We start from the raw sequence: 15,820 nt of genomic DNA, 5'->3' as shown, positions 1-15,820 counted from the left end.
GCTAAAAAAGGAATTTTTACAGCATCTAAGGACAAATAATAAGCAAATGCTAACAAATGGAACAATTGGCCCAATGTGTAATGTAATGTTGTACATGTTTACTATTTCTCACTATGTAAAGTCATATATAAAGTTTGAGGTTCAATTTTTATTGTTCAAAGAAATTTCACTTGGCTGACCACATTTATTCTTTCAAAATTACTCCTCACAGCAAATAGAGTTGGTGTTATCTACAGTTTATACTGTATGGCTGATGGCTAGAGAGTTACTGTGTGCAAGGGATGGGGCCCAAGCCCTGACTTGCCTCCCAGGCGTCTGCGCTTTCCGTTGGAATCTTCCTTGTCTTACAACTCCACTAAAAACCCTGCTTACCAGAGAAAGAGTTTTGAAGTTTGTTTGACAAGATAACAACAGGTATTGTTGACAGGGGAACGTTCCTCTGCAATTCTCTGGCTCTTAGCAGTACCCCATATCTCTCTCCCACTCAAGAAAATCGAACAGAATGTGAGCGGAGAAGATGTTTTTAAAGTTGTGTCAGGTGGATCGCTCATATTATTAACTTAAAGTTATTTATCTTTGCTCCCTTGAACACCACACGCCATCTATTTAGACACTAAAATAATGGAAATTCTATTTGCCAGCATTGGAAGGTAGGGGACCAGTAAGTCAATACATCAAATTCTTGGTATTGAAAGGAAAGCACCAAGGCGATGGGAGATGGGGGAGATTTTTAGTATAGGATCAATCCAGATGATGGACTTCTTTTCCTGCTAGCACCACTGTCTCTTGTTCCAGTCTGCAATAACCCTGGAATTTGGTAGAGAGGAGAAAGAATAATTGGGCAGACAAGAGAATTAAGTGAAATATCTGCCCTCCAACTCATCTTTCTGGGCTGCAGCCTGGTGGGAGAAGGGACAAGTCATGTAAGGAAAGCCTGAGAAAGTAACTAGTCCCACCTCAATCTGAGCAAAGGTGCCTGTTCTGGGACATGCTTTGGACTAGTGGTTCTCAATCTTTGATCTCAGGAGCCTTTTTCTTCTTTAAAAATTAATATGAACCCCAAAGAGTTTTATTATGGGGCTTATATATATTAACATTAGAAATTAAAACTAAGAAATTTTCTAAAACACAAGAACACAAAAACATCCGTTCCATTAGCAAGCAGAGTGATGTCATCACATGACATATAGCCTCTGGAAAATTCCAGTAAAAAAAGCACATAACATGCTAGAGTTATTGTGAACGTAGTCTGACCTCACAGATCTCCAAAAAGTTCTCAGACACTCTCAGGGTTCTCCAGACCACACTTTGAGAACTGTTACTTTAGAGGACCATATAACAAAAACAAAACAAAACAAAAACCCAAAAATAACGAAAGCAAAAACTTGCAGCACAAATATCTTACTTTTTTTTTTAGTTTTGTGAACAAGATTTTTGAAAATTTGGTGACCAAATGAGTATAACAGGGGAGTGAGGTGCAATTAGGACTTGTCCCTAGCCTGAAAGATATAGGGCTGAGGGCCCAGGAGTGTGAGATGTGAGCAAGAGGCTAGGACTATTGAGAAAAATCACCACTTCTGCCCTGAAAAGGCAGAAAAGGAGGCATTGCTACGGCTTACAGTCGGCTGCCTCCAATCATCAAAGAGGGTATCTAGGCAGACTGAGTTCATCAGACAACAGACTACGGTGCTTCTTCCTTCCCCTCTTAGATTTGGAGACACTTAGGACTACCTGGAAATCCTGTGTCACAACACTCAGGTGTAAGGCAGAAAATCACCTGCTTGGCTCGGTGTCCTGGAAGCATAGATCAGGTCATTCTCCATCCTAGCTTCAGCAGATCGAGGATCCTCAGCCCAGACCCAGCTCTCATTCTCCCCTGCAGCATCAGATCAAGACTACAGTTCAGAGCTTTCCTGGGAGAGAGGAAGGATCCCTCAGCCTCTGAGAGGTGAAGGATCTCACAAACATCATATTCTTAAAGGCCTGAGTCGGAAAGAGACTATGGACATTAAAGAAATTATAACTTCAAAGTATTTCAACATAGGCTGTGTGTGTACCTTTCTACTCTTTCCCGAAGCCCATTGATGTTTTGATCAGAAAGAAAGATACTTGAGAGGCTGCTTCCTCCCTGATGCTTTTATAATCAGCAGCCCTGAAGCCCAACTCAACCAGATATGGGGAAGTCAAGGAAAATAATGGCAAGGCAGATATGAATGAAACACCTCTGAATTTTCCTCAAGTCTTCAGAGAAGTTTGTGGGAGAGCCTAATTTCCTGTACATATGAGGGGCATAAAAATGAGCTGGAGTGACTGTAGCATGGACACCAGAATGCTACCAGACACAAAGAATTTCACTGTGCATACTTCACTTTTCACATTTCACAGATCAAAGCAAAGCTGGAGTGAGTCTCCATCCAGAGACACAGAGGACATTGTTGAAACCTCAGAGGATCACTAATGGCAGGAAGTTTAAATAGGGGACTGAGTTAGAAAGGGGAACCTAGTCATCAGGGCACTTATATCTCTCCCAAAACAATCACAGTACAAAGCACAGGCCAAGACACCACTAAGTTCATCAGCCTCGATAACTACAGTGAAGCAACCGTGGGTCCTATCCCTGTCGTCACGAAGTTGTTTGATTTCCCTTAAACACAGACACCACCATTGGTAGAAGAAAGAGAGAAGGAAGGACCTGAAATTGAATATGGTTTAGACCTAGGTTGAACTGGAAAGATACTGAATAAGACTGAGAGAGAACTAACTAAATTAAGCATCCTACATCTGGCCTTAGGAGAGCCAATTATTAAATCAATTAAATAAATATAAGAAAAATTAAAATTGTCAACACCTGAGGTGGCCATAATGGAAATTTACACTTACAATATTAGTAACAATCTTGCCTAATTTATTTAAAATCTAAGAGAGGCAGTAGTAAAGTGAAAATTCATGAATTAGTTCTGGATTAAAAACAAAAGCAACAAAAAATGCAAAGTATTGGAGGTAAGGTTTACATTCAATGAAATAAGAGCACTTTTCCTGCGTATTTATTTAACATTAATGCTGAAGTGGTTTTTTTTTTGAGTGGAGGCTCTGCTGTTGAAAATGCCTTTTCTTCTCTGTTAAGGGCAAGTCCAGCTTACATGCTCCTTTATGGTTAAAACAAAAACCTCACTACACTCAAAACTTAGAAGCAAAGGGTATAGAACGGTGTCTAGTACATCAGTGTTCAATATATGTGAACTACTTCATTATTCATGCCTTGTACAAATGCTTTTATCTCCTGAGATGTACTCCCCCAGCATATTTATACCTGGCAAAATTCTACTCCTTCTTTCCACTTCCAAATATTACATTCTCTTTGAATAACTTCATGTTACTTCCCAGGAGAGGATAGTAACATTCTCCTCCAAGACTCAGAAAATGTTGTGCATAAATCTTCTTGGACACTTATCAGAATGTGTTAAAAATGTGTCTATACGGCAATTGTAAGCTTCTTGAAGTCTTGCTCTGTTCTTCGCAGTGAATACTAAATGAAGTTTTCTACATAAGTAAATGAGTGAATGAATTGTTTCTGCTTTACTAAAGTGTCCAGGCAATGGCTACTTCCGGCCTGGGACCAACAGGGCACTGTTATAAGGTTTCTCTCTGAGCAGAGAATTGTCCTGATGTTGGTCTTTAGACTCCTCCTCTTCCTTAGAAGGCTAGATTCTCAATATAGAAATGTGTACTGACAGGTTTGCTGTATTTTTCTACTCAGCCTCTCATAATGGTCACAATAAGAATAATCATATGAGATAATTTCATTATTTTTTTATGAGCTAACCATTGTGATAAGTGCTTTTGAGGAAGTCTCTTTTTTAATCATCACAAGGACTCCATAATTTAGATATTTATTATTATAATATTACTATTATAACTGTTTAAAAATGAGAAAACTAGGCTAAAGAAGATGAATTAATTTTCCAGAGTGTATATAGCTAATACTTAGCAGAGTCCAGTTCATATCCAGGCTGGCTCTTGGGTTCATGTTGTCATCACTGTCTTAAGATTGTCCCTCTGACTCCACTTGCTATCACAGTGAGACACATTAGTGAGGAATACAGTGATTTGGGGTTTTTTTCCTAGCCCTTTTAGATAGGTGTTAATTTATAACCTTGGAAACTGGGTATTTAATTTTAGTGGAATTGATTTTAACTTTGCATTTTTCAGCATATGATGTACATTTATGTGTATTATTTGTTTATATACTTGATTATGAACAGGGCCTAAAAAATAAATGTTATAACGAAATCATTTACAGATTAGGAAATTGAGGACCAGGGACAATAAGAATTGCAGACTTTTTTTTTATTTAACATCTCTTTATCTCATGAAAGATATTAGTCTGTAATTTTCTGTCTTGTAATATCTCTACACAGTTTTGGTTTTAGGATAACAGTCACTTCATAGAATGAGTTAGGAACTGATCCCTCTGTTTCTATTTTCTGGAAAAGATTGTAGAGAATTTGTCTCATTTCTTCTAGTGTTTTGTAGAATTCACCATTGAAACCTTTGGAGCCTGGTGATTTTTTTTTGGAAGGTTATCAAGTATTGATTCAATGTTTAATAGATATAGGCCTGGTCAAGTTATCTCTTTTTCCTTGGGTGAGTTTTGGTATTTTGTGTCTTTCAAGGAATTGGTCCATTTCATCAAAGTTATCAAATTCATGGACATAGAATACTTCATAGTTTCTTTTCTTTTGCTTGCTTAAGGCTTAAATTGTTCTTTCTCTAGATTCTGAAGGTGAAAGTTCAAGTTTTTTGTATGAATCTTTCTTCTTTTCTAATATATGTATTTAGTGCTATAAAGTTCAAGTTTTTTGTATGAATCTTTCTTCTTTTCTAATATATGTATTTAGTGCTATAAATTTTTCCAATATGTGTTTTATGACCTAGAATATGGTCTTTCTTGGTGAATTTTATTGTGAGCTTGAGAAGAATGTGTATGTGTTTTGCAAGTAGGTTGTAATCCTTATACTTGTTCCTCTATAGTCAAGGTGTTTTTTTAATCTCTAGCTTCTTTTAACATTTACTCTGTGTCTTTGATGTTCTATAGTTTAAATTTGATATATTATGTAGGTGGGTTTTGTTTGATGTTTATCCTGTTTGCTGTTCTCTGTGCTTCCTGAATCTGTGGCTTAATAGCTGTTATTAGTTTTGAAAAGTTCTTGGCTATTATTATTTCAAATATTTATTCTGCTCCATTCTCTTTTTCCTCTTCTGCTTTTCAAATTGCACGTACTCAATTTTTGAAATTGTTCCACAGTTCTTGGGTGTTATTTTCTGTCTTGTTTTTTTTTTTAATTAATTTTTTCTCTTTGCATTTTATTTTGGGAAATTTATATTGACATATATTCAAGCCCACTAATTTTTTTTTTCCTCAGCCAAGTCCAAACTACTGATGAGCTCATGAAAGGCATTCTTCATTCCTGTTACAGTATTTTTGATTTCTAGTATTTCCTTTTGATTCTTTCTTACAGTTTTGATATCTCTGTCAATATTACTCACCTAGTCTTGCATATTGTTTGCTTTTTCTATTAGAACTCTTAACATATTAATCATAGATATTTTAAATTTCTGTCTGATAATTTAACATCTATGTCATATCTAAATCTGGTTCGTATAATTGCTTTGTTTTTTCAGACTGTTTTATCTTGCCTTTGGCGTGCCTTGTAATCTTCTGTTGAAAAAAGGACATGTATTAGATACTAGGAACTGAGGTAAATAGCCTTTTGTTGTGAGGATATATGTAAATCTTTCTAGAAGTATTTAATGTGCTATAGCTGTAGGCTCCAAAGCCATCAGATTTCTCTAGTGTACCTTTTTTTAATCTCTCCTCTTGTTTGGGCTTTCTTAAGTACTTTTCCTCAGAGATAGTCTGCATCTGGCAGCTTTTTCATCTGTCCTCCACTGTTATCTCCCTAGGGCCTTGTTGGAAAAAATGAGGTGCAGAGGTGGGGAAGTATTCTATAATCTTATGATGAAACCTCCATATTTTAGTGGCCTGTCTCTCTGGGGTATTACCTTCATAAATGTTTTTCCAGTGATTTATCTATTTTTCTCCCTTGCCTCCTACTCCGTTCCATGGCTGTTGTGTTTCCAGCCTATTTTCATGAAAGTTTGACCCCTGTTGACTATAATTTTTCCCCTGTTAGGTAAAACGGGAATGCTAGAAGATAGTGGAGAAGGAGAGATGCACTTCCCTCAGCTGAGATAAGGCTCACAGAGTATTTTTCTCAGGACAGTAGGCCCGTGTTATAGAGAAGACACTGAGTATATTTCACAATGATTACTCTTCCCCTGTCCCTGCCAGAACCATTAGTGCATTCTTTTCAGATCTTCACTGTGAGAACCTGGTAAGGTTTCTAGAGCTAAATTCCATCAAAGTGTTGGGAACCCCCTAAGACTGTGGTCCCCACTCTCGTGCACCTCCATACTCGGCCTTCAGCAGTTCATCAAAATTACTGTCAAAGTGTCCCTACCAGTTTATGGCTCCAGCAGTCTCTGATCCAGGTGGGCGTATCTCAGCTGTGGCGCTCCATATGCACATGCCTCTTCAGATTTGGGGGTGGCAGATAGCCCTGGAGCCTTGGTTCCCTGATGTATCCAAGGACATTCATTGATTTTCAGTTCACCCAGTCTCTTATTATTTTAAGACAGGAATGTTGATTTCTAAGATGTCTACATTTTGGCACTAGTGTCTCTTCATCGTTGCTAATTTTACACTCCTTTCCTATGTCCAAATTCCATTGTGTTTTCATCTCAGTTTCATGTATTTCTGCATTTATACTACAGTTTGTCACTAATATAGTAGTTAATAATTATTTAAAGGGTGAAAGTAGCCAATATCTCATACTTAATGGCCAAGGAAGATAAAGTCTACCATAGTTATGCCGATCTCTATTCTTCCTTCTTGCCTTTAATCCATCATCTGTACATCTGAGAGAGGCAAATGTTGAAGGAAAATTGCAAAGAAGTTTCTAATTCAGAATCAGGATACATTGTTCAAAATTAGGCTATTAAATCTAAACATGTTTTGAGTAGCTAGAAGTCAAAAGGAAACAGTTTGTGTGGAAGGTGGAAGAACCCACAACGAAGGTGATCCTAAAGGCATTATCTATGAACTGCTGAAATTGATTTCAGAGACCAATTAGGAATGACAGAGAATGAACAATATATAAATATAATAAGAGACAAATATTAAGAAGACTTGAAAACCCAAACGAACATAGCTTCACCGTGAAATTTTAAGGAGATAGATATTTTGTTGTATATATCTGGACCTATGCAAAGAATATACTCTCTTAAATCATGTGTAGTCAACTAGCTACTTCTTACATTCATAAGCAGAAAATTTCTATGTACAAATGAACCTTTGGAATTTATTTTATGTAGATTTTGTATATTTATTATTCTTTACAAAATAGTATATGTTTATGTGTATCCAGAGAAACGAAGTATTGTTTTTCATGCGTAAGAGAAAAAAGAGGAAAACCAGCTTCAGTAATCAATGTGTGTATGTGTTTAATTTTGGATTTAGAATTTAAATAGTGTACAAATAAAGCAGGTTTTAAAATTCTGTCTTCGCATTTATTACAGCTTGGGGGGATTCAGTAGACTTCTCACTGGCTCATTAGTGGTGCTTATGAAACGAGAGCAATTGAAAGAGGAAGGAACAGCTGTTTGGAAATGCAAGGAGAGAAATTAGAGCAGAAATGCAGGTAAAATATGAGCACTTTGAAAATAATTGTAGTGACATCAAAGAGGTACAATTTAAACATTATTTAAAAATACCTTGCAAACTGCTTTACACTCAGAGATCCTGAGTCAATAATGAGTTTATGCATCAGGTGCTCTAAATGTAATTGAAACGTGGAGAATGCTATATAAGTTATTCATTAAAAACTCTATCCCATTGCTGAATAGGAAAGTAACTCCTCTTCAAGAGTCAGCGCCTTAAAAATACTGGGGGAGAGTCACTAGGGCCATAAGTATTTTGATTCATGACTTAAAGTATGTCTTGCGTGAAGGAGCACCTGTCTAATTCAGCTGCTACCTTTAATTGTGGAAGAAAGGCAAATGGGGATGATAAAAGGAGACTTAAAAAATTCAGGATAGTGATATTTATTTGCATATTCTTTGTGTAAGAGAAGGTGATTTAAATACTGTAATTGCAGTCAAATTTGATTTAAAAAATAGATTTTTTCAACTCTACTATGTTGCACTATTTAAATTTCCCTCTTTTTAATCCAAGTCCAACCCAAACTCCACATTTTTGGAACCCAAATTCTGCCGTCTCTGACTCTAAATTCGTCCAAGCTATCCTCTCTTTGAACCTAGAGCATCCTCATGCTCCCCATGGTAGAGGGCAACAGCTGTAATTACATGACATGTAACCAAAAAAGTAATCAAGTTGACTTTGCTTCGTGACATTTGGATAAAAAAAGGTGCTGTTATTACAAGAGAAAATATATTACAATGTATTTTCACCTTGAATGAAGCAGTAAGATTCTTATAGGTGTTTAGACAAATGTATGTCAGTAAAAGTGGAAGTTTGAGATCAGTTTCTGTATATCCTTTTCAGCAAGACTAGTATTTCAGATTATTTCCATGCAAATGGAGAATCACTTGTTTCTTCATTAATTGAGTTTTAAAAATTGAAAGGTGCTGAATAATCTAATTGAGAAGAAAAACAGAAAAAAATCCTTTTTAATGCTTATATTATCTGTCTAGGAAGATGTCCAGGGTTAGTTTAAGCGGTGCACATCATAAAGGCATTTCTTCCCCTTTCTAAAGACAGAACTGTACTCCTCAAGGAAAGGACCATTCTAAACAGTCTTCACATTGGTAGAAAATAATGCACATTTATAGAAAATCAGAGTGATGTCTGGCAGAAATAACACTGACCTTTGCTTTTACTAAGACTCCAACATCTAAGCCAGCTCACCAAGATTAGGTTTCCACATTGGGAGTTGAATTTAGGCCCCATCTAGTAATAATTGTCCCTTTGCAGACCATTGTTGATATGTGATGGAGAAGAAGATTTAAGAATTTTGGATTTTCCATGCCTAAATATCATCTCAAAGTCATTTCTTGTAAGGGAAGATTTGGTAGATGCAGGGCTTAAACCAGCAACGGGGCCCCTGAAATTAGAGGAGAAAAGATTGCATAAATCTTGGGGTACAAGCAAGACACAGAATACGAGAAGCCAAAGACTTAGAAAAATTGTATCAGAAATGGTTGTTGGATTCCAGTCCTGGATAAGATGGAATAAGCACCCTCTATCCTCTATATCCCAGTGAATATGTGGAGAAGCATTTTAGGATTCTGAACTGTAAATAGTAGCAGGAGATTGGAGAAGAATACCAGAAGTACCTTTGGAATGGCAATTAGTTTACTTTCTTTTTTTTTTCTTGAGTATCCCTTAACCAGAATGCATCCTGAAACCTGGAAGTGGTCACCAAGGCACATACAGAGAGAGATCCAGGAGAATTTCTCTAGTTCTATTTCAAAGAGTGGGGCAAGGAACTCCTAACTCTCAGTGACAGTGTTGAAATCCCTTCCCCCACAATTTTATTTCTCTCTGTTTTCTCACACTCCAGCCTTCAAGTAAATGTCAGATAATAGTGGTATATCAGGTAGTCGTGGCAAAGGCTGCAATGGGAGTCCACAAAACCCAAAACTCTGGGAGCCCGGAGCTTTCTCTACAATCCACAACCCCACTCCAACCCATTGCTTTTGTTTTGCTTTAGTTTCTCTATCCTCCTGTGACTGGAAAAGGGAATTCCAGGGAGCCATAAAGTACCCAGGAGATCACACGGAGGAGCTCAAGAAAGCCAACCCATAAAGTTGTTTATGAAACACTGGTTTTATCTGAACTTTCACATGCATGGATCTGATCTTAATCAGCTTAACAAAGACTTTGATAATTGAGCAGCACCAAGAACCCAGGTAGAACCCTGAATAGTGCATACCTAGACAGATCTGAAAAGCAATGCAGTGGATTTGAAAAATTAACTAACATTGAAACCACAACCCACAGAAGGGTAATTGGAACTTGTGGCTTGAAATTAATCGAGTTGATTCTCTATTAAATAAAAAAAGAATGAAAATTCTCCCTAGAATTTAGATAAAACCCAGAGTCCCATAACGTAATAATGCAAGTGTCCAGGATGTAATCCAAAATTATTCAGCAAATGAAGAACAAGGAAAATTTCAACTAAGATGAGAATAGACAGTCAGCTGACGCCAACAATGAAATGGCACAGATGTTGGAATTTTCTGAAAAAGTATTTAATTTAACTATTACTTTAAAAATAGAAAAATTCAAAGTATCAACAAAGAAATAGAGAATATAAAAAAGAACAAAATGGGAATTTTAGAACTGACCTTATAATAATAGATATGAAACCTTCACTGGTTGGCCTATATAGTAAAATAAAGATGACGGAAGAAAGAGTGAACTTGAAGATCTATCAGTAGAAATAAATCCATCTGAACAATGAAGATAATTTAAAAAAATAAATAAATAGAGCCTCAGGGACCTGTGAGACAAATGCAAAAGGTCTAAAATTTGTGTCATCAGAGTCCCAAAAGAAAAGGAGAAAGAGAGTGGTGATGAAAAAAGTATTTGAAGAAATAATGGTTGAAAACTTCCAAAGTTTAGCAAAAGATTTAAAACTACAGATTCAATCAAAAAGTCCAGAGAACCCCAAGCAGGATAAACTCAAATAAATTCACACCAAGACACATCGTAATCAAAACCACAACAGAATTTTATGTCAATATAGACAATCTGATGATAAAATTAATATGCAACGACAAAGCCCCTAGAACAAATAGCTAAAACAATTTTGAGAAAGCAGAATAAACTTGGGGGAACACTTTAAGTGTCCCCAAATAGAACACTACAAAAGTGGACAATCAAGCTTTTACAAAGACGTGAAAGCAATTCAATGGCGAATGAATGTTCTTTATAGCAATTGATGTTCAAACAATTAATTAGACATCCATATCCAAAGAAATAAATATTGACTTATAACTCGCAGTTTATACACAAATTAACTCAAAGTGACCATAGATCTAAATGTAAAACATAAACCTGTAAAACCTTTAGAAGGCAACACAGGAGAAACCTTTGTGAACTGGGGTTGGGCAAGGAGTTTTTAAACATAACACCAAAAGTACAATCCGTAAAACAAAAAATAATTGTAAATTCAATTTCATTTCAAAAATGATAAGTGAAATACCCTTTTAAGAGGATGAAAATAAAGACTGGGGAAAATATTTGCAAATAACATATCCAATAAAGAACTTGCATTTAGAATATATAAAGAATTCTCAAGTCTCTTCATAATTCTGCTCTGAACATCTGTGTAAAGATTTTTGCGTGGATATAAGTTTTATTTCTCTAGTGTAAATATCCCAGAGTAGAATTCCTGGGTCATATGGTAAGTGTTTGTTTAACTTTATAAAAAAATTGCTTGTTCATAAAACTGGAAAATCCAAATAGCCTATGAGTGAACAAAAAAGCAAATGCAGTACATCTATACAATGGAATACTGCTCAGGAATCAAAATCAACTAATTATTGATACATGAGACAGCTTAGATGAATCTAAGAGACATCATACTGAGTGAAAAAAGCCCAAATCAAAAGGTTACATATTGTATGATTCCCTTTATTTGTCATTTTGCAAAAGACAAAATGATAATGATAGAGAATAGATCACAGTTTTCCAAGTGTTAGGGATTGGGTTAGGGTGAGACTGTAAAGAGATAGATTTTGGTGGTGGTGTCATTATTCTGAATATTGATTGTGGTGATGGTTACAGAATCTATAGACATGTTAAAATTCTAGAGCTCTACATCAAAAAATAGATATTTAGTTTAAAACAATAAAAAAAGAAGACATTACTGAGTTAGATTCAAAGGGAGAGGTTTTGTTTCCTTCCTGCCTCACTGTACTCAACAAGATGACTAATGTAGAAGCATGTGACTGTAGAGGTTTGATCAGGTGGAGGGTGGGGTGGATAAAGATCTTTGTGTGACTCGTATAATATTATAAGATTATATAATATATATGATTATATAATGTGTAAGATTATATAATACAATCTTATAATATTGAAATATTGGAGACAAGATTAACAATTATATTTAAAATGTCCATTTCGTAATTGCTTTTCAAAAATCATTTCATCAAAAGCGTTATTTTTGGTGGTTATTTGTTTTTGGTTTATTTAGGTGAAAAGTTTTAGGCAAATAAAAGTCCAAAATTTGGTTTTATCATTTTCTTACTATGTCATAAATAAGAATGTAGTCAATAAATATAATACAGATGCCTGTCATTGTACTACGTGCTTTGGAGGAAGCAGGCTTTGATTAGGAGGCTGAGGAAGCAATAAGAAATTCAAGGAAAATTAAAATATGGATGACTGTTTTAAGTACCTTATTATATATTTAACAAGAAAAAGAATACTTAAGCTCATGAAACAATTACTGATTTCAATAGCTCTCATTTCTAATGTGTTCTCCATCTAATTTTATACCATCAAATTCTACCTATCTTCTATAGATTAATGCTGCTATTACTTTAATTCAAGTCCTTACTGCTTGAGCTGTTCTGATAATCTCATGGACACCTTGTCTCAAGTATTTTTACCTCACAATACTGTAAGAATTACTTTTCTATATTTCTCTTATATATATCTTTTCTATATTTCTCTGATATATATATTATATAAAACATATTTAATATATCCATTTTTTTTAATTTTTTTTAAAATTAAAAAAAAATCAATGTTCAAAATCTTTGGGGAGAAAAGTAAAATTATATATATCTTCCAAGACGTTAAAGATTATCTGAATAAATCAAAAGGCATCCATATTAGCATATCCAAACTGAAATCACATTTAGGAAAGAGAGCGTTCTTGTCTTTCTTTCTAAGGAAATAAAAAGGGAAAGAAGGAAGGAAGAGAGGGAGAAAAGGAAGGACAGAGAAAAATTAGTTGCAAGTACAAAATAGGTATCATACATCATTTTAGAACAGCGCTGTCCAATAAAAGTATAATACAAGACAGGCAATTTTAAATTTTCTTGTACCTACACTAAAAAAGTGAAAAGAAACATGAAGAAATTAATTTTAATAATATATAATACATATATCTTCCATGTTATTATTTTATATTAAATGTATAATAAATATCTATTTCAATAATGAATTTTAGCTATTCCAATATATCCAAAATATTTTTTCAACATGTAATATTTAAAAATTATATGAGATATTTTACATTATTTTCTTAGTACAGTTTTTTGTACTAAGTATTTGAAATCGTTATACATTTCAAGTTTTATGCTAAATTTTCATCAACAATACATGATCTGTATTTAGATTTCATAAAATTAAAAGTTAAAAAAGTAGATTTACATTGTCAAGTTGTTCCAAACATACCTAAACGTTTTCTAGTAAATGAATCGAGTAGCAATTTTAAATTTAAATTTAAATAAATAAAATTAAAAATTCAGTTCTTAGGTCACACTAGCCACGTTTGAGGTGTTCTTTAGTCACAAGTGGCCAGTGGCTTTCATTTTGGACAACACAGTTCTAGTATATAAATTTAAATTGTCTAAATAAATATAGATATTTTCAGTAGGTTATTTCCCTTTTAGAAATGTCTTGGAATCTTATAAATTTTACAATGAAAACCTTTTTGTACCACTAATTTTTAGATTAGTGCCCTAATCTAAAATTTGTGCCCTAAATTTTTAGAAAAACAGGAAAAATCACCAATGCTTATAATTTTATTTTTGTGACAAAACTGACAAAACTCTCTGTCTGCTATGCTGGTATTTGACAGAGTAGCAGCCAATCTGGTGTATTAACTGTGTTTGCCCTGAGTCTCTACCTCATGCATAGCATTCTCCCTTTTGACACATTTGCTCTATTGGGATACAACATGAAATGATATAGTTATTTGCAGTTTTTTATGATTTGAATTGATTAAAATGATCTTTTCTTGATATATTAAAATGGTATAATTGCATAATACAAGATTGGTAGACTGATTGTATTTTTCACAAGAAACAGATGTCATGGCAAAATCTTCCTCACGTTTGAGCAGCCCCAGGCATTGTGAACTTATCGTCTGCAAGAAATAGCTTTGGGCCGGCCCCGTGGCTTAGCGGTTAAGTGCACGCACTCCGCTGCTGGCGGCCCCGGTTCGGATCCCAGGTGCGCACTGACGCACCGCTTCTCCGGCCATGCTGAGGCCATGTCCCACATACAGCAACTAGAAGGAAGTGCAGCTATGACATACAACTATCTACTGGGGCTTTGGGGGAAAAGATAAATAAAATTATATTAAAAAAAAAAAAGAGCTTCATGGATAGACAGAAAAGTGGGCAATTTTTTAATTTAGATACTCTCCTACTTTGCATTTTTTGTGTCTAATTCCACATTTTTGATATCCCAAGGACCTTCTTAATTCCATGTTCTGTCCCCCAAGACCCCAAGAGAAACTTCTATGATAATTCACATCATTATAATTCTCTGTAATGGAGAGATTAGGAAATAAGTTCTATGGGAAATAACTAATGAATAAGGGATTCCAAGTTTTGACAGATATTATTCACGCATTTTTTATCACACACATAAATGCACACATCTATCACCTTATGAGGACATAATTTATAGTTCTCTATTGACAAATAGATTTGAAGTTAGCCAAATTTGGCCAAATTAAAAGTAGGAAAAGTTTTCATGTGTTTTTCATAGAATTGCAAAGATAAGTTCCATTTTCATTTGTTTATAGATTCTTTATATCATCCTATTCAAAATATGCTATATCTTGGCTGTTTGGTTTGAAGGAAGCAGACTTTTATTTTTGGTCATTGCAACTTAAAGCTGGTGTGACCTGCTTTAAGGTGTGAGGCAAGCACGACTATAGCTATCTGGAGAACACTAGATAAAAAATTATCTGAGAATGGAATTAAGAAAGAGGTATCAAAATCATAAAACAAGAAACAGTTTACATGAGAATGTTTGAGCCTCAGAATAAAACAAAGCCTGAATCTAGACAATCCTGAATTTTTAAGTTATGTGAATCATATTTCTCCCCACAAAAATAGTTTTACTGGGTTGTCTGGAACCTACCATGAATGAGTAATGAATAATACAACTTGCTTCTTGTCAGTTTCTCCATATACAAATATCATGACATTTTTATTTAGTGTCTTCTTTCTACAGTGTAAAGCAAATAAATGAATGAATGGAGTCATAACTTTAGAATGTACTGAAGATCCAGGATTGGCGAGGTTTAATTCTCATTATGTATTGTCAGCTTCTCTTGCAAATAACCTTGTAGGGGAAGTCTGGTATATTAGAAATAAAATTCAAAATTGTTTCTTCAGCTAAGATCTGAGGCTTTCCTATGGCTCAAGAATCTGTTTAGAATTCACCACAGATTCACCAGCAGGCCAGTTACCATTATTTTATGTACTATTGCTGCATAAAAAGAAACTAGTAAAATAAAAGATGATTAGGAAGATTTCATGTCATATTTTATTGACTTTCTTTATATGCCAGTTTATTAATAACGGGAAAATTGGATTCTCTAGAATTTATGTTTTTCATCATTATAGAAACGGGATAGGTATTTCCTTCCCATTCAATTCTGAACCAGAATGACAACTTCTATTTTTTTTGATGACTGTATTTTTTAATGAGAGTAACCATGGCCTTAATATGTTCAACAAATTACTCCTAACTGTATATCTC

Source organism: Diceros bicornis, chromosome 12, assembly GCF_020826845.1.
Source record: "Diceros bicornis minor isolate mBicDic1 chromosome 12, mDicBic1.mat.cur, whole genome shotgun sequence".
Lineage (NCBI taxonomy): Eukaryota > Metazoa > Chordata > Mammalia > Perissodactyla > Rhinocerotidae > Diceros > Diceros bicornis.
This window is presented reverse-complemented; position numbering follows the sequence as displayed.